Source organism: Rhinolophus hipposideros (assembly GCF_964194185.1).
Source record: "Rhinolophus hipposideros genome assembly, chromosome: 5".
In the NCBI taxonomy this organism is placed as follows: domain Eukaryota; kingdom Metazoa; phylum Chordata; class Mammalia; order Chiroptera; family Rhinolophidae; genus Rhinolophus; species Rhinolophus hipposideros.
In genome coordinates this window covers 59,831,645-59,855,838 of record NC_138051.1, presented here as the reverse complement: position 1 = coordinate 59,855,838, position 24,194 = coordinate 59,831,645, and positions in this window count along the sequence as shown.

Here is a 24,194-nt window from a genome sequence, read left to right as displayed (position 1 = left end):
GCTTGATTACAGTATAATATTTTGAGAGACCACATTCACATAACTTTTATTACAGTAGATTGTTATAATTGTTCTATTTTATTACTGTTATTAATGTCTTACTCTGCCTCAATTATAAATTAAACTCTGTCATAGTTATCTACGTATGTATGTATGGGGGGAAAAACAGTATACATAGGATTTAGTACTATGTCTGGTTTCAGGCATCCTTGGGGGTCTTGGAATTTATGTCCCATGGGTAACAGGGGACTACTGTACTAATTTACCTTCCAACAAACACAGGTGTGAACGTTCAAACCCACGAGGTAGGACTTTCTTATTTGGCTCCATTTTCATAAAGCTGATCCATTTTTAATCATTCGTGAATTATAATGACCTTTGTTTTGACTGTTTAAATCTTACTGGTGCTGCAAAGGGCCAAGTTTTGAGTGGTCAGTTAATGAAGTTTCTGTAACCTATTTATTCTCTTAACTTGTTGATGATTATCTTTCAGGTATACAAGTTTTTTATTGTTTTCTAAGTAACAACAGGCTAGGATGTTTATCAAACTAGATCACCAATGACTTGATTTCAAGGCTTGGGTCTGCCATAAATCATTATTTATGGATTTCCTGGGTCATGCCATTGGCTGGAGGGCAGCATATGATGCATGAAAACACCATCATTCTCTTTTACTACTGTCTGTTTCAGCACAAAAGCTCCACAATACAGTAACTGGGTTGTCAGTAACATTGTGTTTTTGGTTATTTTACTCACAGGGGGTACAGTTTTTGTAGGATCTTACACTCTCCAAACCTTTTATTTCATTACATATTCAAAAGCTTATCCTTCAACTGTCTTAGATATTTCGAATTTCAGCCCTGGAACCTCACATCTAGGGTTTTCTGAATTTTCACACTCTCCTACATTACCTACCATGTTTCCCCGAAAATAAGACGGGGTCTTATATTAATTTTTGCTCCAAAACACATTAGGGCTATGTTCAGGGGATGTCATCCTGAAAAATCACGCGAGGGCTTTTTTTCAGGTTAGGTCTCATTTGGGGAAGCTCGGTAGGTGGCAGCCGCCTCCAGGTGATTTTTAGCAAGCTAAATCTTCCAGATCCTAAAAAACTTGTAAAATTTCTACATTCATCTTGTTTTCAGTTTGTAAAACACTTCTGTGACTTATATTAAGGGCATTATATAATTGCATTTGTTGTTGTTGTCATGAAATAAATGCTCTATTTGAGTAAGAGAGGTCAATCGGGGAAGGAATGGGCAACGAACGGTTTATGGAGGCATCCAAGCTTCTAGCTGAATGCTCCAAATATGAGAGCCTGTTTCAGCATGAAGGGGAGTGGCTAGCTTCTGTTCCTCTCCAGAAAATACTTCCAAACTCAGCTGGTGCGAAATCAGCCATCCAGTGACATCAGAGTAAGCTGTGCTCTGAAGGGCTTAGGTGTGGTGGCCAGCCATCCTGGTTTGCCTGGATGGGACTGTCCGAGTTTTAGCACTGGAAGTCCTACATCCTGGAAAACCCCTTAGTTCCCAGGAAACCCAGAGGATTGGTCACCTTAGCAGTGCAAACAGGCTCAGCTACATCTATTACTTTGTCATTGTATAGAAATGACAAAATGGTTATAAAAATTGTATAAAAATTGTGGCATATTTTAACATTTACCTATAACAAAATAACCCATTTAAAACACCCCAAATTTACAATTCGTTATACTTGGGCTATTCTCAAGATAATTTCAGAATTTTTAACAATATTAATTTATACCTAGCAGTCCAGTAATGGCACAAGTTAAAAACTGTAAGGTGGACATCTTCCTTCTTTTTTTATTTTTGTTTAAAGGGAAACACGTTTTTAAAATTCATATCTTATTTCTTTCTAAATGTCAGAGTTCTCAATCAGAGTTGAAAACACTTTAAAACAGGTCCTTGGCAACCTCCAAATTATTCTTGGCGACCTTGATATCCATCGAACCATAATCTTGGGACTAGAAGGGCATATACTTATATAAAGTCATTTCTTCTTCATTCTTCATTACTGTTGGTCTGTCTCTGTGACTACAAAAAATAGCCTCATATAGATGACACATCTAAATTCTAAATGTAAGGCCCTCTCTGAATGGCAGGCCTGGGCCATGGTAGGTTCTGAGGGGGTGGGAGTGGGATAGTAGGTGGTCAACTTGCCATTAAAGTAACAAAATGCAAGAGACCTGGGAGGGTGGATTACCAAGGGCAAGGTAAACCTTCCCCTGGTGCAGGTGACAGGGGGACACTGAAGAGAAGTTTAAAACAATAATAAAACTAACTAAAAGGTGATTTGCTTTTGATTATCAATACTCATTGATACGTCTAATCAAAGTCAGTGATAAAATACTTCTCCCTGAAAAACTATGCTGTTGGTCTACAGTCTAAACAATAGCAGTGATTGCTGTTCAGTTTTAAGACTACACATGTAGACTTTGAATTAGTGCATTTGTTTGTCCTTAAGCATCAGGCTCTGTGTGGGGGCTAACTTGGAGAACTCCCAGTGAAACAGCGGCCCTGACACACTCGGCTATGCACTTTCCCTTTGAGATAAAGTTCAAACCCTTTAGAATTATCCTACCTCTCTTTGGTGTAGTGTGTGCCTCTAGAGCTTGTGATGTGACATATTCCTGCATTTAGACAGTAGGTTTGATGTAGGCAAGATGGCACACGGTTGTAAAGATGAAGAAGGAGAGCCTGAATTACTTCTTTGTGACCTCTGGGAGGTTTCACTTGTACTTAAAATTGAAAACAGTGAAATAGCGTGCCAAAAGTTATTCTGATATATATACATATATATACACATATATGTATATATATAAATATATTGAGATATAATTTTTTGTCATTGAGTGCAAATTTTAGTTCATATATGGAATATCTTTAAAATTTATATCAGTTCTTTTTAAATAGTTATAAAACGAAATATAAATATAAAACTAAAGAGCAAATCAAGAAAATTATTACTGATTATTACAGAAAATAATTTTATCATATAAAGAATAAGGAGGTGTTAAATATGTCAGTATTTACATGTATCTGCTTTAACATTAACTTTTCTTTCTGCCTTTTTCCTTTGTTTCGTTTTGTCTTTTGTTTATAAGTCAAGTGACTTGCCCAGGACCACACAGTTAGAAACTAACTCAGCAGAAACTTAAACTCTGTTCTTTTGACTCTAACGTCAGTACTTCCCACAACTGCACAATCATCTTTCACCATCTATTCTTGCTCATTTTTCAGCTGTATGTGATCCAAGGTCTTAAAGATCTGGTTCTAGTAGTTCAGCTGCAAAAGAATATATTGCTTAAAAGGCAAAATGTCTTTCATGTGCAAAAATGTATTTTCCACAAGAGTAGCCATGGCGCTCCCAAATGTTGTCTATTTTTTTTCCAAGAATAAACTAATGTCTGTGAGAACTTCTTGTCTGTGAGACAGCTCCTCTATGAACTGTGGGTCCCCCTGGAATGCTCTTCAGTGAGTACATAGCCAAGCTTGTTGGGAGCTAGACCAGAAGCAGGAATATTCAGACGCTAGCTCCCAATCCCCACAGGCTCATGGACAAGGAGAGACCCACACAGGAAGTAATCCCAAGGGTTAACTGCAGTGGTTGAGCAGAGAGAACCATAGCAGACACTTGAAGCTTTTGTACTGATGTTGCACTCCTGCCTGGCCAATTCCATCTTGGTCCAATACTTAGATAGATCCTAGGCATCACCACAGAGTGGTCCATTATGCTGCTCATGACAGTAACAGGTGGAGAGGTTTTACATGCCCACGGAAGGCATCGCTTGTTCCATACCTTTCTATTTTCTTCCCAGACTAGCTCTATGCTTTAATGATGAATCATGCCTATATTATGAAGCATATGTTACTACTCTGTGCTTTGAAGGACAGATATTTCTGGATTGTTTCTCTCTCCCGTGGAGCGAGAGCATAAAATATAATGTCCATACAAACACTTCGAATTTCTTATTAAAGCATGGTACATTGGGGTTCATGTTGAACTTCAGCTTTGATTTAACACATTCTGATCTAGTTAGCAGTGGACCCTCAATGGGCAGTTTCTAAACGGTTTCTGCTCTTATCTTTGAAAACATCGTGTAACTTAGCTTGAACAATTTGGCTTCTTTGTTTACTAATTTGTAGAAGAATGAACTCAAAATATCAGATGTGTGAAAAGTTAAATACTTTAACAATATATTAATAATTCAGTTGATAACACAACCATGCTATCTTCACTCTGGATTATTTTTCACTCGATCCTAGCCCCTGTGGCCTCCTGGCTGGCTACTTGCTCAGTTCTGACATGCATGTTTTATCTCAAATAAAACAACAAAATTGAACAAAATATATCAAGACCAAAGAAATTTAGGTTTTGGCAGAATTGCTCTTTGTAAGTCAGCAATAAAGAAAGAACATAGGGTCTTGATGACGTTGTAAGTTTACTTACTGAAAATTATATGAAAATAGAAATTATTCAATATAGTGCTCAAGCCACAGGTTTGTTACTTTGGGAAAAATAAGTTATTGTATTTTGCCGTATATAATGCGCACCCACATTTTTGGCCCAAAGTTTCAGGGAAAAAATTTTTCATTTTAATTTTTTAATGCAAATTTTTATTTGTTTACATTTAGGTACTTGGGTTTTGTATTATAAAGGAATTTTAGCATTTATTTCCTAGCATATTATGGTACAAGAAATTTTATGTAACAAATAATTAGAAAACACAAGAACAGATACAAGGTACAAGAAATTTTATGTAATGGTAACAAATTTACGATATTTATGTGTCATAGAAGGCCAAGAACCCTCTGGTTGCAAGTTTATCTAAGACCAACAAAACTGATTATCATATCCCAGGGTATTATTTTGCGTATGGATTTTGTTACTGATTTCTAGAGTTACACTTTTAACTCATGAGCATAAATAAAAGAATTAAAAACACATATATAGATATTGAATTAATACTACCCATCTATAATGCACTTCCTTGTTTTTCCCTCACAAATTTGGGCCAAAAAGTGCACATTATACACAGCAAAATATGGTAGATCCTATTTTGATACCTTATATCAAGACTGTCTAGGTAGATCAAAGAGTTAAATATATAAATATCAAGCTGTAAATAGAAAAAGTAGTTACATGTCTATGAGATTCTATTCATTGAGCAGAATATCTCTCTAAATGGAGGAATAACTTTTTAAGTTTAAAAGCAATGTTAGAAACTCAAGGGAAAGTAGCAGTAGACTTAAGAACGTTAAAATGTTTAAAATCTATATGCGACAATAAATTAAAAGACAAACTAGAAACTGGAAAAAAATTACAACAAATGTTATAGTGAATATCTTTACCAAATAAAAACCTCATGCAGAAGCAAGGAAACCATCAAGGATCAAGCAGAACAATGGGCATAAAATATGAATAGACAATTCTAAAAAAAAAAAAAAAAAGCTAATCAACAGGCAGAAAATACATTTAACCTCAATTGTGTGCAAATTAATATAATAAATACAATTTGCCCAATTCAAATCATGTACATTATTTTAAATTAATTATATTAAGCAATTCTGCTCAAGGTGCAGTAAGATGAATTCTTATTTTCTATGGTGAGTGTGTAAATTTTTAACGTTTTTGGAATTAGTTCAGTCATTTATACCAGTAATCTGAAAAGTGATAATTGACATAAGCACTGGTTGTATCCTTGTGATGTTGTTTAACATGTTATTGGATCCACTGGTTGATTAGATTCAGGTTCAATTTTTTTTTTTTCCTTTTTAGTTAAGTGTACTGGATATGTGGGGCTGTAGGCTTCATTTTGCATCATCTCAGGAGGCACAAGAAATCTGGTTGTCCCATCCTTAGTAATGATAAGTAACACAAAGTAAACCATTGAGCCTTTATATCTAGGATGTAACTCTATTTCTTTTTTATGTATGTAAAATGTCCAAAATCGGATTTAAAAATTACCTTAGAAAGAAACTACAAACATAAGTTCTAATTGTGAAATATGGAGGGGAATGTTTTTTCTAATGTATGTTGTAAAAAAATTTGTAATGTTAAGCATGTAGTTGGTTATACATACTTTTTGAATACTTCAACTTACAATGTAGTTGATTCAAATTTGATACAATTAGAAGGCCCTCTAGAGAAGCCTTCTTTCAATTTTCTATACCACATGGAAGAAACATCATCAAAGTGGGTGAATTCAGGATGTTTCTAAAAATACAACTATAATGCATTGGATTTTGATCTGATTATCAGTCCAGGAATTTTCCAACACCAAACTCTACCACTCAGTCTAAAGAAGACTCTGTCCATATTTTCAGTTTATCCTCAGTAACTCTCTGTAATGGGGATTTGGGCTCCTAGGACACCCTCTCCAATCTTTGTACTTAAATAAGCTGTTTGTCTCTACTTAGAATTGCTGAGTAGGACACATTCCATACTTGAGTTGGATGGGTTTTAATGGATTCCTCTTCTGGGAAAGGGGCGCTATCCCACATTACATTATAAGCTGCATGGTCTTCGATGTGATTTAGAAAGTGTACTTGAAGATGTATATTTACCATCAAACAGTATGTAATTACAAGACAATAACTTTAGGGCTATACAGATTCCACACACTATTTGGAATTACAGCATTTGTGAGGGTCAATAAAATTGTACCCTGTGGCTGTTTGGCATACGATGAATGGAATTTGGGGAGAGTCAAATCATTTTATGGTACAAGATAGCTAAAACATAGTTAGGAATGTTAGGTTGTCTGATACAAACCTATTTTGAAATTTTGAGATTGTAGCCTCAGTTTTTAGAGTCCACCCCCAATCCCCTCTATGGCCCTGTCCTTCCCCTACTAGCACCATATGTTGGAGGAACAGAAAGTCCTACGATTTAATGGGAAGTCTTATCCTTCTATATGGTATAATGAAAACATCCTGAGAATATACTTACAGTTAAATGTGAACGAAATTTTTCTCACCTGATTAAATTAACCAGAGTATAGTACTATTAAAAGAAAGTGTCCATTTGGAGTCATTAGTCTTATGACTTTTTATAATAGACTTAACTTGTTTTACTAAATTGTATGTTTAATGGATCTTAAATTGTCACACCTTAGCAATGGTGATTCAATGTAATATCAAAAATCCTATCTGAATTTTTTTAAATGAAACTTGATAAGCTGACTCAAATATTCAACTGGAAAATCAAATGTACAAGAGTGTCCAGAAAATTTTTTAAAGAACAATGAGGAAAGACTTGACTTTCTACAGAGCAAAAGGTACTATAAAGATACCAAAATTTAAATCACGGGGTACTTTAGACCAGTCAAATTCATGAGAGACAGAAAGTAGAATGGTGGTTGCCGGGGACTAGGGGGAGAAGAGGGATGGAGAGCTATGGGTCAGAGTTCCAGTTTGGCAAGACGGAAAAAGTTCTGGAGATGGATGGTGGTGATGGTTGCACAACAATGTGAATGTACTTACTGGCACTGAACTAACTGTATACTTAAAAATGGTTAACATGGTAAATTTTATGTTGTCTACATTTTACACAATTGAAACAATTTTTACTATTAACAACAACAAAAAGTTGTGTGGTCCTGTCATAGAGAAATTGCAGTAATGGAAATATTAGACCATAGATACAGTAGCCTTCGTACTGCTTCTCATGTTCGGGCTTGCCCCGGGCTCCATGCAGCCCAATCTTCCACAGACACTTTGGACACCAGTGGATGTACTGGGCTAAAAAGGCACGATGGCAGATTACTTTCACTGCAGTGTGGTAGTGCTTTGAGAAGTGTTCTTTTTCTCTGGGCCTCACTCAAAGCTAACACATTTTTACTTCTCCAAAGATGTCCTGTAAAGTATTGTATCTCTGTTGAAATTATAGGGGCACAAAATGAAGAGACTTATCTTTCATTCTGGAGCAAGTATCCACCAAAATTCAGACTTAGACTCTCAGAAGCTTTACTGATGTGATAGTTCCCTGATTTTTCTTGGGATTTATCTCCCATCTTCAACATGCAGGTGTCTTACCAGTCAGCCAGGATACCAATTCCTTCCTGTTCATCCGACCCTCTTAGCCTGATGACATCAGTGCAGAGGACCAGGACTGTATCCTGTAGGTTGGTGAGATGAGTGAGGTTTCTCAGTACAAAAGTGAAGCACAAAACCCTGGAGCTGATATAAGTCTTAGGCAAGCAAATGTTGTGAAGTCCCTGCCATGTGAAAGCTAATTGCTGCTAGTGTCACTGTTTGTTGGGATGAAGAAAGAAGCACTTGCCAAATGGATAATGACATATCAGGGGCAATGAAAGAGACAACATGTGTAAAAGCAGATGCAATTAAAGTCATAGTCATTCCATTCTCCAAGTTCTTCTAAACTGCATTAGCCACATTGTCAGGTAAACTGCAGATGTGATAGAAATCATTACTCCTGCATCTTTCAAGTTTTTCATGGTGGCACTAATTACTGCAATTCTCCCAGAGATGGGAGAATCCTTAATTTGATAAAAACAGGGAGGTCTGGATTTTCCAACCATAATAACTCTTACTGCATGGATTAAGGATCCAGACTAAAGAGTCTGCCAATTTCTAAGTATATCAATTTCAACTATATACTCAGGAACTTGGGAAATAATTACCTGATAGGTTCAAAATCCCTTATCCCACAGGTTCTTTAATTCCATGATATAAGTAAAATAGAAGTTAACCAGCTTCTCTCATTCTCTGCTTCTCTCTACATATCTGTGAGCATATTCTATGGGATAATTCCTATCTGCTGTGTCAAAGGAAAAAAGCACATTGATTTCCATCCCATAAACAATGCATTGACTTACCAGTCAGCTTGGTAAATGGGTATCTTGTTTTCATCTTCATTCCTTTCATTTTAGTGATGCGAAGAGCTCTGTCTAGGCTTCCCTTCCCTACCCCAACCATCCCTGTATGTCCTTAAAGGCCATACCCATTGAGCTTACTATGAGGTTGATTCAAATCAAAGCATTATTTATTCTCCCACCCACTAGGAGCTCCCACCCTCACTGGTAGACCACGGTGGCCGTTGAGCTCTTGGTATTTCCCTTTTCTCAGCATATAATTACTTAGTCAAAAGCCAACAGTCTCTTTGTCAAAGACTTGGAATAAGATTCTCAGTTCGCCCTTGTAGTGCCACTGTGAGTTCTTCTTCAAGGGTCCCCAGCTTCCTCTCCATTCTGCATCCGTGATTTGCTTCAGATCTTGGAATTGGCAGTGGGGCCATGACTTCTCAAGGTAGGGTTCCGTTTACTAAACCCAGACTGGGTTTTGTTGTTGTCATTGTACAAATCAAGTGGAACCTTAATGGGTTGCCCATTTTATGTCTGATCCTATGAAAGTAGTTAAGTAACTAAAGCTGCGCCATACTCTGGAATGCTAGTGAAAAAATAATGAGGTATGTCTAAATAGACTGACATGTAAAGTTCCCTAAAGATATTGAGTGAAAAATAAAAAAAATAATTAAAGAAAATGTTCAGAATATTACCATTTATATTAAAAAAACACAGACAAAAAAACCTACGTATTTGTATATGTATATGTATATGTATATGTATATGTACAAATTTGTGCCTAAATCCATGAAATTCTGACAAGATCTGCAGCAAACTGGCAGTAGTTATGTGTGGGGAGAGATATGGGATTGGAGGCGAGCTGGGCATGGTCGTGGGAGGCTTTGAGTTTTGTTTTTACTCTTTATGCTTGAATTTTTGCCAAAGTGTTTTCAGGATGGTTCATAGAACATTAAGAAATAATAATACTTCTTAATCCAGAAGCCTGAGGAAAGGGGGTGGTAAGAATGTACCTCTTATCTCTCCTTTTGCCCAAATACAATTCAGTGTGCTTTTCCTTTCTTCTGATAACACTTTTACACACACATTCTTATACCTATAATGTAATATTTCTTTCATTATAATTACTATGTTTGAATTTGCAACAAGTTAGCCTTCCCTTCTAGACTATGTTCCTGGAGGGCAGAGAGCCAGATGTTACCCATTCTTATCATAATGCAGTTCTTCATCCCTGCCAAAGCCTTGCGTCAGAAGGTACTCATTAAATGTGTCGAATTCAACTGAAATTAAAAGGATGGGAGAGGTTGTTTTTATACACATGAATCTGCATTTACATAATCCTGCATGGGACGATCAATGGTAATTCAGCCACTGAGAAAACCTCCCACATAATACTTACTCTTCCTCCCTCAAAAAGAAACCTCTGCTCCAGAAGGGGCTAGGATTCTAATTATTTAAGCCCAGTGATTCTCTCTTTCTCCGCTAGACTCCCCACAGATCTATGCCTGTAATTCTCTAGGGTAACTTCCTAGCAGAGAAGTTATTGGGTCAGAGACAAGAATTTCCATTCTTACCAGCACTGTGTATTATCCACCTTTGTCAGTCGGCTTGATAAAATATAGTACCTTTTTGTTTGGTTGCATTTCTTTGATTTTCAATTCTCTTTCTTGTCTTTTTCCCTTACCTCCCTCACCCATAAAACTTTGTCCCTAAAATCAACAGTTTCCTGCTTTTAACGTTTTCTCATATTAACCCAATTAAATGAATCGGTAATCATCTTCAGTTATCCAAGCATATGTTTGCTCACTTGGGGAAGAAATCAGTCAGTCAAAGAGGGCCTGCCTCCAGCTTCGTGGGCCATTTGCCCAACAAGGGCAAGGACAAGCTGAGGCCATTAGTTTGGAAGTTCAGTACATCACTCTGACCTAGTTAACTCCAACTCACTCTTCAGAAGTCAATCCCTCAGTTTAAGCCTTTGCTAACCCCCAAATGAGCTCAGATTGTTCTGTTCTTAGCTCTAATAACTATTTGAAAATTGTGTATTTTATTTTATTAGTATCTGTAATGTACGTGAGAAGAGGGAACTGCTCTTTTTTTTTTTTTGCGCATCATCTCTTTATCATAGGACTTAGTACCTAAGTAATAGGAGCTTAATAATATTTTGTGAAGTGAATCAATCAAAGAAAATCATCAGTTGGTAATTCTAAATGAAATCCCCCTTGCACGGTGTTTCTCAGCCCTAGCTGCACATCAGAATCACCTGTGAACTTCTTTTTTTAACAATACCAATGTCCATCCCTATCTCTGACCTTTTTTGTTGTTGTTGCTGATGTTATGAGGGACTTCATTTTTTTAGAACAGTTTTAGGTACACAGCAAAAATAAGAGGAAGGTACAGAGATTTCCCATATCCCATTTTACTTACATATAAGCATATATAACATATATAAACATAATCAAATACATTATTGTATTATTATTTTGAACAAACTGTTACCTGCTAGATCCATAAAGAATAAGAAAAATAAAAGTTTGTATTTGACCTTCACTTAATCCTTCTTTGATGCACTTCCTTTCTTAATGTAGTTCCGAGATTCTGACCTAAATTATTTTATTCTCTCTAAAGAACTTTTTAAACATTTCTTGCAAGGCAGGTCTATTGGCAGCACATTCCCTCAATTTTTGTCTGAGAAAGATTTTCACTTTTGAATGATAACTTCACAGAGAATTCTAGGTTGGTGGTTTTATTCTCTCAACACTTTAAATATTTCACTCAAGTCTCTTCTTGTTTGCATGGTTTCTGAAGAGAAGTTGGATGGAATTCTTATCTTTGCTCCTCTATAGGTAAAGGCTTTTTTCCCTCTGGCCATTTTCAGGATTTTTTTTATTTATGTTTGATTATCTGTAATTTGAAAATGATATGCCTAGGTGTCATTTGTTGGTTTGTTTGATGGCATTTTTCCTTCTTGCTATTCTCTGAGCTTCCTGGATCTATGATTTGGGGTCTGACATTAATTTGGGGATATCCTCAGTCATTATTATTTCAAACATTTCTTCTGTTCCCTTCTCTCTTTTTTATGTTTCTAGTATTGCTATTACAAGTTTGTTATACCTTTTGTAGTTGCCCCACAGTCCTTGGATATTCTGTTTTGTTTTGTTTTTCCCCGCTAGTCTTTATTCTCTTTTCTTTTCAGTGTGGGAGGATTCTATTGAGATATCCTCAAGCTCAGAGTTTCTTTCCTCAGCCATGGCCAGTCTGTTAGTAAGCCCGTCAAAGGCATTTTTAATTTCTATAATAGTGTTTTCTTTTTCATCTGTAGCATTTCTTCTTCTTCTTTTTTTTTTTTTTTTTGCAGTAACGAATACTTTCTCTTTAATGAATACATAACAGGTGTTGATGTCTTCACTAGACGTGAATTATGGCTTGGCATGCTGTCCTTGTGGAAAAAAGTGTTCCCCAGTCAAATGAAGCAGGGCTGCCCCAGGTTCTAGTGGATTTCTGGTGAAGGTCTCCTGGTGACGTCATCAGAATGATTCTCTCCTTAATGCTGGTCTGGCCTCTGGTTCCATCAATCAAAAAATAGTCCTGAGCTTCTCTGGTGGATAAATACAGCTTTTGCCAGCGCAGGAAGGCATCCAAAGGAGCTCCATGAAAACAAGACAAAGGTCTCTGTTGAAAGCCGGGAAAGAGGCTGGCAGGGTCCTCATCTCCACATGTCCCGTCCAGGTCCCCTCCCTCCTCCTCCTTTCTCTACCACCCTCTAGTGGCCATCATCAGAAGTCTGGGCACCTTCTTGGAACTAAGCCCTTTTTATTTATTTTTATTTTTTTAAGAATCATTTTTAAAAATACTTTTATTTAAAATATAGCTAACATAAAATATTACATTAGTTTCAGGGGTACACCATAGTTATTCAACATTTATATACCTAAAGAAGTGATCACCATGATACGTCCAGCAACCATCTGACACCGTAACACGCTTTCCCAATATTATTGACTATCTTCCCTATGCTGGATATTACATCCCCATGACTTATTTGTTTTATACCTGGAAATTTGGACCTCTTATTCCCCTTAACCTTTCCCCCCTTTTTTAATTTTTCAATTACAGTTCACATTCAATATTATTTTATATTAATTTCAGGTGTATATAATAGCATAGTGATTAGACATTTATATAGTTTAAGAAGTGATCCCCCGACTAGTCTAGTACCCATAGTTATTGGCATATCATTGACTATATTCCCTATGAATTACTTACATCCCCATGACTATTTTTTAACTACCAGTTTGTACTTCTTACTCCCTTCATTTTTTTCACCCTGTCCCCTAAACCCCTCCCATCTATCACCCCAACAAATCTAGTACCCACCTGACAGCATACATAACTATTACAATATTATTGACTATATTCCTTATGTTATACCCTACATCCCCATAACTACTTTGTAACAACAATTTCTACTTCGTAATCTCTTCCCCCTTTTCACCTAAACACCCAACCCCCCACCCATCTGGCAAGCATCAAAATGTTTTCCATATCTATGAGTTCGTTTCTGTTTTGTTTTTTAATTTTGTTCTTTAGATTCCACATATAAGGGAAATCACATTGCATCTGTCTTTCTCTGTCTGACACACTCCACTCAGCACAGTACCCTCCAAGTCCACCCATGCCTCTGCAGATGGCAAGAACCCATTCCCATCCACGGCCAAGCAATATTCCATTGTATATGTGTACCACCTCCTCTTTATCCCTTCTTCCATCAGTGGACACCCAGGCTGCCTCCACACGTTGGCCATTGTAAACAATGCTACAATGAATATGTGGATGCGCACGTCCCCTCAAAGCAGCGTTTAAGGTTTCTTTGGATAAATACCCTGAAGTGGGATTACTTCTTATAGCCTTTGTTTTAAAGTCTATTTTGTCTGGTATAAGTATTCCTACCCCAGCTTTTTTTGTTTTTTTAATTTCCATTTTCATGAAATATCTTTTTCCATCTCTTTACTTTCTGTGTGTGTGTGTCTTTCTATCTGAAGTGAGTCAGTTGTAGGCAGCATATGTAAGGGTTTTGTTTTCCTTTTTTTTTGGGGGGGGGGTTTGTTTTCTTATCCGTTCAGCTCTCCAATGTCTTTTGATTGGAGCATTTAATCCATTTACATTGAAAGTAATTGTTGGTAAATACATAGCTATTGCATTTTATTATTTGTAGTTCTGATTTTTTTTTCCATCTTAAAGAAGTCCCTCTGACATTCCTTGTAATACTGGTCTCGTGGTGATGAACTTCTTTCGCTTTTTCTTATCCGGGAAGTTCTTAATCTGTCCTTCAATTTCAAATGATAGCATTGCTTGGTAGAGTAGTCTTGGTTGTAGGTCCTTGCTTTTCATCATCATAATGTGTCTTGATGTGGGCCTGTTTGGGTTCATTCTGTTTACGACTCTACATTTCCTGGACTTGTATGTCTATTTCCTTTGGTTAGGAAAGTTTTGAGTCATTATTTCTTCAAATGGATTCTCAATCTCTTGCTTTCTCTCTTCTTCTGGTACCCCTATGATGCAAATGTTGTTATGCTTGATGTTGTCCTAGAGACCCCTTAAACTATCCTCATTTTTTTGGATTCTTTTTTCTTTTTGCTGTTCTGATGGGGTGTTTTCTGCTACCTTGTCTTCCAAATCACTGATTAAATCCTCTGCTTCATCTAGTCTGCTGGTGATTCCTTCTAGTGCATTCTTCACTTCAGTTATTGTATTCTTCACTTCTGACTGGTTCTTTTTTATGGTTTCTATATCCTTTTTTATGCTTGCTATCTCTCTGTTGAAGTTCTCACTAAGTTCTTTCAGCATCCATTGTTTTGAACTCTGTATCTGGTAGTTTGCTTGCCTCCATTCTGTTTAGTTCTTTTTCTCGATTTTTCTCCTGTTCTGTCATTTGGGACATATTTCTTTGTTTCGTCACTTTGGCTGCCTCTCTGTGTTTGTTTCTATGTATGAGGCAGATCTGCTACATCTCCCAGTCTTGGCCGGGTGACTTTATGTAATGGGTGCCCTGTGGGGCCGTGGCACAGTCTCCCTGGTCACCTGCTCCGGGTGCTCCAGGAGTGTCCCTTGTGTGGCCTTCTGTTGTAGTTGAGCCTTGATTGCTATTGGCACTTCGGTGGGTGGGATTGACCCTCAGGCTGATTGGCTGTGGGGTTTGGCCACATCCACAGCCTATTGGGTGCTGTGCCTGGGGGCTTAACCCACTGAGTGGGATTTGCCCCAGTGGGCTCTGGTGCCTGTTGAGACCACCCTTTGTGTGTGCCACTTGTGGGGCTATTTGCCAGTGCTCTGCTGTGGTCTGAAGCCAACCTCCAAGTATGTTAGTTCTGGGGCCTATTGGGAGGAGCTCTGGTGCAGCCCTAGGTCACCAACTGCCTGTGACCGGCCGGGGGCTACCTGGTAGGTACTACAAAATGATCTGTAGTTGTTTGCTGCCAGTGCTAAACCTGGAGACATGTGGAAAAGGCCCTGCTACAAACCGCAGATGTCTCCACCAGTACTTGGCCTGGGGTAGCTCTCTAAAAAGCCTGAGGCCTGCTGCCAACTGCCAGCTCCCTTAAGATTTGTTACCGGGAATGACATTGTACTTTGGTTCTTGTCTTCTTGAAGGAAAGCATTCAGTCAAGAGACGGAGTTTGTGCAGCATAGGACAGCAAGAAGTTATTAGTAACAGTGAGTACTCTCAGAGACATGGAGCAGCTGACCCAAGAGAGGGAAACAGCCCCTCATTACATAGTGTGAGGGTTTTTTTCTCTGTGTGTAAAGCTGTCTTCCCCTCTCCCTCTCCATTGTCTTCCTGTTCTCTGCTGTGGTATCCCATCCTCCCCTCTGGTTCTCAAGGATTTTTCTCAGGGCGTAAGCATGAATCTGTTAATTTCCCATGATTTATTTGAGAAGCTCATTAAAAATGGTCCTGAGAAGCAGGGTGTATATTCTGATAAGTGGGATGGTTTTTCTCCTTCTCTAGCATTTTTTCCTTCTTCTAATGATATATCTTGTGCTCAATGTCTTGCTGAGCAAGCAAGGTGTTTGTGACCCGAGTGAGAGCAGCTGTAAGGGGCCTTAACCCAAGTAAGAACAGCTGGAAGGGGCCTCCTAACCGGGGCTAGTTCCATCTTTCTCTTTCTCATTTCTACCTATCTACCTACTCTATCAGGTTCAGCCACAGATAGAGCCTCGTGTGGTACACAAATTGGGTGAGGGAGGGTCTCAGGGAGTCACTAGAGTAGAAAGAGTTGTGGTCACCAGGTTAATGTAAATTCTGTCTTGGTGCCAGTGCTGATCCTGGAGCTACTCAGCAAGAGTCTCAAAGAACACTGAGACTGGTCACCACCCGCCTGGGGTCCGCAGACTCTGATAGTTTTCCAAGAAAGAATGCAATGTGGGCAGGGCTGGCTGCTGGCCCAGAAAGTGCCTCCAGTGTTGAGGGAGTTGGGTGGGGTGGGGTCTCAGTGAGACAACAGGGTAGAGCTGTGGAGCTCACTAGATCAATCAGATTCAGATTTGGCCATGGGCCTGGGGGGCAGGCTCAATATAGGAAAGATGGTGCTCGTTTGCTGGAGAAGGATCCGTACAGGGAAAATGGCGACTGTCCTCCAGTTCTCACCCTAAAGTCGCATACCTCAGCCTGCCACCCGTATGCCTACAACACCCCCCTAGTCACCATCCCTCCACTGGAGCTCAGGGTGAGTGCCTGTAAGCAAGTGAGTCTGTGTGTGGGCCCTTTAAGACGATGGCTGTTTCCCACAGCCTTGCCTCCCACCCGGATGATCAGAAACCCCACTGTTTTTCACAGCCAGGTGTGGGGGCTCCTCTTCCTGGCACCAGTACTCTGAGCTGGGGAACCTAGTGTGTGGTGCTGGGGTTCCTTGCTCCTCTGGGAGAAACCTCCGTGGCCTAAATATCCCTCCTGATTCTCAACCACCACTCGGAGGTCTGGTGGTTTGGGCCTGTCCTACATCTCCGCCCCTCCTACCAGTTTTGGCATGGTTTCTTTATATTTTTAGTCTTCTGTTCAGCTAGACTGGTTTGATTGTTCTATAATTTGGCTGTAATTTTAATGTGTTCATGGAAGGAAGCATGCAAAGTGTTTTCTGCTTCACCATCTTGGATCTTCTCTAGCATTTCTTTTCCTTTCTTAGTATCTTCGTTTCTGCTTATATTGTCCATATGTTCTTGCATGCGGTCTATTTTATACATTAGAGCCTTTAACATATTAATTATAGTTGTTTTAAATTTCTGGCTGATAATTTCAACATCTCTGCTATGTCTGGTTCTGATGTTTGCTCTGTCTCTTCAAATTTCTGCCTTTTGGTATACCTTGTAATTTTTCCTTGGTAGCTGCATGTGATGTACCAGATAAAAGGAACTACTGTAAATTGACCTTTAGTAATATGGTGGTGAGGTGTGTTGGGGGAAGAAAGTATTCTATAGTCCAATGATTAAATCTCAGTCTTTCAGTGAACCTATTCTTTCGGACTATGAACTTCACAAGTATTTAAAAATTTTTTCCCTCCCCTCTAAGTAAGAGAGGATGGTTAGAATGGTTTGGAGTTAGGTTTTGCTGCTCTCCCACGTGAAAAGCTAGAGCTGACTGGAGTGGGGTATTTCCCTTCCCCCAGGTCAGTTAGGCTCTGATAATATCCCAGCAAGTAGGTTCCGCTTACCTAGGTTCTCCTGAGGGCAGGTGTTAAGAAGAACAGAGTGCTCTAGCATATATGAAAATGGTTCTTTCCGCCCCTCCTCCTGCTGGAAGCACAAGAGGGTTTTTCCTTGATATTTACTGTGGGAATCTGGTCAAGCTCCTGGAAGTAAATCTCACTGTATTTTGCCCCCCCCTCTGACTGGGCCCCCCGGAGTTTTTAACACTCAGAGCTCCCAACACTAAGCCTCCAGTAATCATCAATTACTGGCCAGGGTTTCCTACCCGGAATCGGTTCCTACAGCGTCGTTCTATTAAGTCATTATTCTCTGTATTCTCCTGTCGTCTCTCCAGTTGTGGGGGCAGCTGTTTGCCCTGTGTCGTCACCTCCTAAAGGTCCTAGAAGAGTTGGTTTTTCAATCTGCTCAGATTTTTACCTGTTAGGATAGAGTGGTGGCTTCCAAGCTCCTTACATGTAGAACCAGAAATTAGAAGTCCCATAGACCTTTTAAAATCAGAACCTTGAGGTGATTATTAACATGTAGCCAAGGTTAAGAAACTGATGACCAGTGCCAGTAACCTCTCTGACAGGGAAGGTCATTGACCAACAGGCGGCATTGAACACCAATAGCTCCAGGAACACACAGCTACCTAAGGATTCTCCTTGCTTGATACGTTCATCTTTGCAGTGAAATGTTTCGACACGGGTCTGTTCATCATGTTTTGCTTTTGTAGGAAACACACACACACACACACACACACACACACACACACACTTGCTTTGAATAACAAATGCATCAAAGATCACAATGGTTATATGAACAGTGATTCAAAAATAATAAAGAATAACCATCACTCTCTAGTGAGATTTGCCTCAGTCCAGGGTATTGAAATAGAACTTTTCTCCTTGCCATTTCTGTTAAAGCTTACCATCTGCAGCTAGACCACGGATGGGTCTTAGGCTGAAACTACTTTGTCATATAAAAAAATGTGGAAGTGAACAGTAGGAGCAGGGTATCCCTTGCGGCGGCTGCCCCATCTGGGTGAGGCAACATGAAATTTTCATCCTCTACTGCACAACATTAGACTCTGTGGGGGAGGGACAAACATTCCTCTACCCTCAAGGTTCTTCTGGCTGATCTAATAATCAAATAGACATGAGACAGATGAGCAAGAGAAAATAACGAAATTTGATACATACATATGTATGGAAACCCCACGTACATGGGAGAGTCAGAAACCTCACATGCATGAGAGGTTCAGAGATAGAAAGGGAACATGGGTCCATAAGACATCCTGAGCTAGGGATGAGGTAAGGTGCCTTGGGGGCTTCAAAGGGTCATTGCAGGATGATAGAAGAACAGATGCTTAGTAAATAGAAGTTTGTCCTGCCATATAGATAGGTCACAAGAGGTTATCTCCAATAATCTCTCATTATGGGCAAGGCCCCTAATTCAAGTTCTTCTAGGTAGTGAAGGGAAGGGCAGAAGTTTCTTTTGAGTCAAAGGCTAAAGTTGCCTTTAGCTCAAAACAATCTGCTTGCCACAGAGGCACATTTGAGGTGATTCGTTATCAACCCCCATAGCTTTGTGGGCTGCACTGTTTTCACGTGTGGGTGGTGGGAAATTCTCGGTTAGGAGGGATTGCAGTGGACATTTGTTCACGTCAAATCTCTTAGGACAGGTCTGGGAGACAACAGCCATCTTTCCTTTTGGCTACCCCCAAGTCAAAGGCCAGCCTTCAGTTTCAGCTGCTTGGTCTCAAAGTTTAAGGCAAATCACTGCTCAGTTTGTTACCTTCAAGTGACAGCTGTACTCCCAAAAGTTTGTGTCCCAAATACCAAACATTCCTTTGCTGACAAGTATTATGCCAGAATACCCAACTTTGTGCCCAAATGGTCAACATTCATATATTCAGTGACTTTTGTGGACCAGGCTCCGTGCTAATGATTTGAGTTTATCCACACATTAACTCCCTAGACTGTGAATACCACCCTGCAAAACAGTTATTACTATCCCATTTTACAGATGAGGAGGCTTGAGCTCAGAGAAGTGAAGTAATTTGCCCCAGGGCACACACATCTTTTGATGCTGACGCCATGGACGTAGCCAAGTCAGACAGACCGAGGATCAACTCCCAGCTACACTACTGACAGGCTGTACACACTCGGCAAGCCTGTCATCTTCCTGAGGCGCCATCTCCTCAACTGTAGGATGGATTGTAAAGGAAATCAAACAACATGCAGGAACACAGGTAGTAAGATACTCAAACCCAGTAAGCACTTCATAAATATGTCTATCCATCTTTCCTTCCTCCCTTATTCTTTCCAACTGGAGGGAGGTGGGTGATCAGGTATTAGCTCTGAAAGGGAGAATGGTCCACTGTTCTGTCTCCTTCAAATACTTCCAGCTCTGGGCTCTCACTGCTTCGTGGCCCCACTCCTTCCTTCCCTGGTTAGACAATAAAGCCCTTGCTTATGCATTCCCTCACCTAGATGTAAAGAGGAGTATTAATTCCTAGATGGTGAATGTGCTGAGACACTGCAACACTTCTACAAGGGAGGAAACTTCTTCCCAGGAAGTGTATGGTTTCTTGTATCCCGTGGGGTTTGAATGCCTAAAAGTTAGTCAGTGGACTGGGCCCGCATGAGACTCCTCACTGGTTCTGCTCCAATAAGCCCTAAAATAATTGTACACTTTTTAAAAGTTGACCTCAAAGATTTTTATCGTGCTATTTCTTGTACATCACGGGAATTGACATTTTTAAAGAAATCTTTCACATTGTTCTTTTTAATGTACACAATGGAAAATAAATATCATGCATTTTGATTGATGTTGCTGTTCATTTAAAGCATATATGTACCAACCTATCTTTACAGTCAAAAATTTTACATCGTTTTTTTCTCAGAATTTTCTACGAAAATATATCTTTATATTTCAAAGGTTTTTATAAATTGATTACCTTATCATCCTTATCTGCAACTAAAGTATTAAAAATTTTATTTTAATTTTTTAATTTCGTGTGACCAAGAAGCTCTAAATGTTTTTTTAAAATTCTAGATTGAGTTGCCATTGCAATTATTATTAGTATAAAATTAACTAAAGCATCACAATTATACATTTTTGTATTTCTTAAACACAATGTTACATTATATTAAATATATTTTAATTATATTACATTATATATGTATTTCTTAATGTAATGAGTGTGGTTTTGTTTTTCAGTTAGTTCGTATATCTTTGATAAATATTATTATTAAAATAAAACAGGGCTCAGTATAAATTCTCTTCCTGTTTCCGTTTCTATATATGTAAGTAATTAAAACACATGCTTATGTATATCAGTGGGTGAACATGGAGGGAATTTTGTTATGCAATGTCATCAACTCTTTAAATGATCTTGAGTTATATGTCAAAAAATTCCATAATGATTTTATGCTGTGCTCTTCACACAAATATGTCTAACCAATGAAAAAACACAACGCTTTGCCTTCAATTTATGGTGTCGTGATTAATATTAATAATTAATATTTCAGAGTACCCTTTATTTGGTGCTCCAGAGGCAAAGAGGCATAGTAAAAAGTGAAATGGGCATTTCATTTTCCCTTATCTGTTTAATAATAATCCCTTATAAAGTGAGATACCTCCCTTTTGTAAAATGAGAGTAATAGGATTATAAAGGGAGATGGAAGGAAAAGGTTCATGATACCTGGACTACAGACACATTATCAGGTAGATATAGGGGCTTTGTTTTCCTGCAGTGGCAAGCTGGGTTAATCACCTGGTCTTATAACATGTAAAGCAAAAGTGGAAAGAATTACAAGAACAAATAGACAAATCTGTAATACAATGGAGTATATTAATATACTCATCTCAGTAATTAATAGGACAAGCAGACAAAAAAATCAATAAGGAATACAGGTTTCAATAGCATGAGAAACACATTTGACATAATGCACATGTGTAGACCTGCAACAACCACTTGCAACATACAAGGTCTAACAATTAAGCCTCCAAACTTGTTGCAATGATGTTGCTAACCTTTTTTGATATCAGAGGGATTATTCATTATGAATTTGTACCAACTGGACAAACAGTAACTAAGTTTACTATTTGGAAGTGCTGAAACAGCTGCGTGAAAAAGTTAGACGACCTGAACTTTTCACCAATTCATGGCTCTTGCATCACGACAATGCACCAGCTCACACGGCACTGTCTGTGAGGGGGTTTTTAGCCAGTAAACAAATAACTGTATTGGAACACCCTCTCTACTCACCTGATCTGACCCCCAATGACTTTCTTTATCTAAAGATAAAGGAAATATTGAAAGACATTTTGATGACATTCAGGACATCAAGAGTAATACGATGACAGCTCTGATGGCCATCCAAAAAAGTTCCAAAATTGCTTTGAAGGGTGGACTAGGTGCTGGGGTTGGTGCATAGCTTCCCAAGGGGAGTACTTCGAAGGTAACCATAATGATATTCAGCAGTGAGGTATGTAACGCTTTTTCTAGGATGAGTTGACAAACTCATGTATATGAATTGTCCAACCTCATATACACCTTTCATACCACACATGGAATATTTACAAAAATTGACTACACTAGGCCATAAATCAAATCTCAACAATTTCAAAGATTGGCTATAATGCAATTAAGATAGAAATCAATAATAAAAACATAATGGAAAATCCATTCTTCCTGGTGACATGTTGAAAGAAGAAACATAACTGGTGACTCCAGAGATATCAAAGCTGTATCTTCTTCCCATTGGGTGATATTGGGATGTCCCAGGGTATCTGTCCACCTAGAAGAGTCCTAGAATTCTTAAGTAATCTTCTGACTAAATCAGTAAGAAAAGGGAAACCCAGTAGAGAAATGGACAAAGTCTTGAGGAAGCACTACTCAAAAGAAGAAATCCAAAAGGTCAATAAGCATATCAAAAGGTGTTCAATATCAGGAAAATGCAAAGTAAAACTACAATGTGATATCACAAAGCACTGGTCCGAATGCCAAAAATTGTAATGTCTGTCAACATCAATTAGAATAATATCAGACACTGCTGGTGGGAAGGAGAATTGGCACAACCACTTCAAAAACCAATTAGCACTGTCTAGTAAATTTGAAGATACCCATAAGGAATGACTCAGCTGTTCCACTCCCAGAGCAACTCATACACATGCGCCCCGGAGACACATACAAGGATATTCTCTGCAGCATTGTTCACAATCTCCCCATACTAGAAACAACCCAAATATCCATCACTAGTATAATGGGTAAATAAATTGCAGTGAAACATCTGATAAAATACTACCGTGTTTCCCCCAAAGTAAGACCTAACCGGAAAATAAGCCCTAGCATGATTTTTTCAGGATGATATCCCCTGAACGTAAGCCCTAATGTGTCTTTTGGAACAAACCTTAATATAAGACCTGGTCTTATTTTCGAGAAAATACTATATGCTACATTCAAATCTGTGAATGCATCTTGCAAAACACAAAGTTAAAATGAATCTAGTTTACTTTTCTGGAAACCCTTTATTGAACCTAACATACATACAGAAAAGTACACAAATCATCATTGTACAGCTTAATGGATTTTCACAACATGAACATACCCATGCAACCAGCACCCACGAATCTATTTTATTTTTGAAAAAGAAATCTATTACCCCAATAGATGATGAGTTTTCTTTATTGTTTGTGTCCTTTACACAACGCTTAGCTCTGTAGAGTTTGTTGAACGATTACGCAAGGCTCTTTTGATTGGTGCCACCAGATCAAAAAGAAGATGATCCTGAGTACAGGGGACTTCAGAATGTCTGCATTTCATTTTCCTTATCTGTTTACTAGTAATCCCTTTTATTTTCGTCATCTTTTGACTTTACTAATAATTTTCACCCCCTCTATCTCATTTCATACTCATAATACTCCTAGAGGTAGACCAAGCAGGTATTATTTATTCCTCTGTCACAGTTGTGGAAACTGAGCCCCCAAAAAGCTATAAGTCTTAGCCCATCAGCTGCGTAATGGATCAGCCAAGACAAAGATGCCCAGGTCTCCTTTGCCTTAATGCGGTTCTTTCTCCTATACGACACTGACCTAATGAGCAGGACTCATCAGCCTCTGAGAGGCTTCTTACAGCTTTAACTTCCCAAGCCCGTGGCGCTTTGGGGTCACAGACTCCAAAACGGAGTTGGAGATGACCAGCCGGAGGCCAATACTCGTGGGTTTGGGAAAACCTCCCAGCACCCTCCTTTTCACGGTCGGTGTGTTTTTCTGAACAAGATTTTTTCGCATTTTATTTTTTGAGTTAAAATTTATGAACATGACACAATTTATTCTGAGTAAATTAGACCTCAATAAAGTTGGTGTTATTTTTAAGTGACAGATACCACTGATGTTTCCGTGAGTGGTTAATGTATTCTGGAGGCTTCTTACTGGTCCATTGTGTATTCTACACAATGACAGACTTGAATTCCAGGGCACGATCCATGACATGAGAACTTGAAATTACTCCTGTGGGACACAAGGAAATACTTGAACAAATGAAAGTTTACTACATGCGTGAGAAGGATCAATCAATATGTCAAAGGTGTCAATTTCCTTAGGTTGCCATGGGTTGTTGTTTTTTGTTGTTTTTTGGAGGGTGGTTTCTTTTGTCTGCATA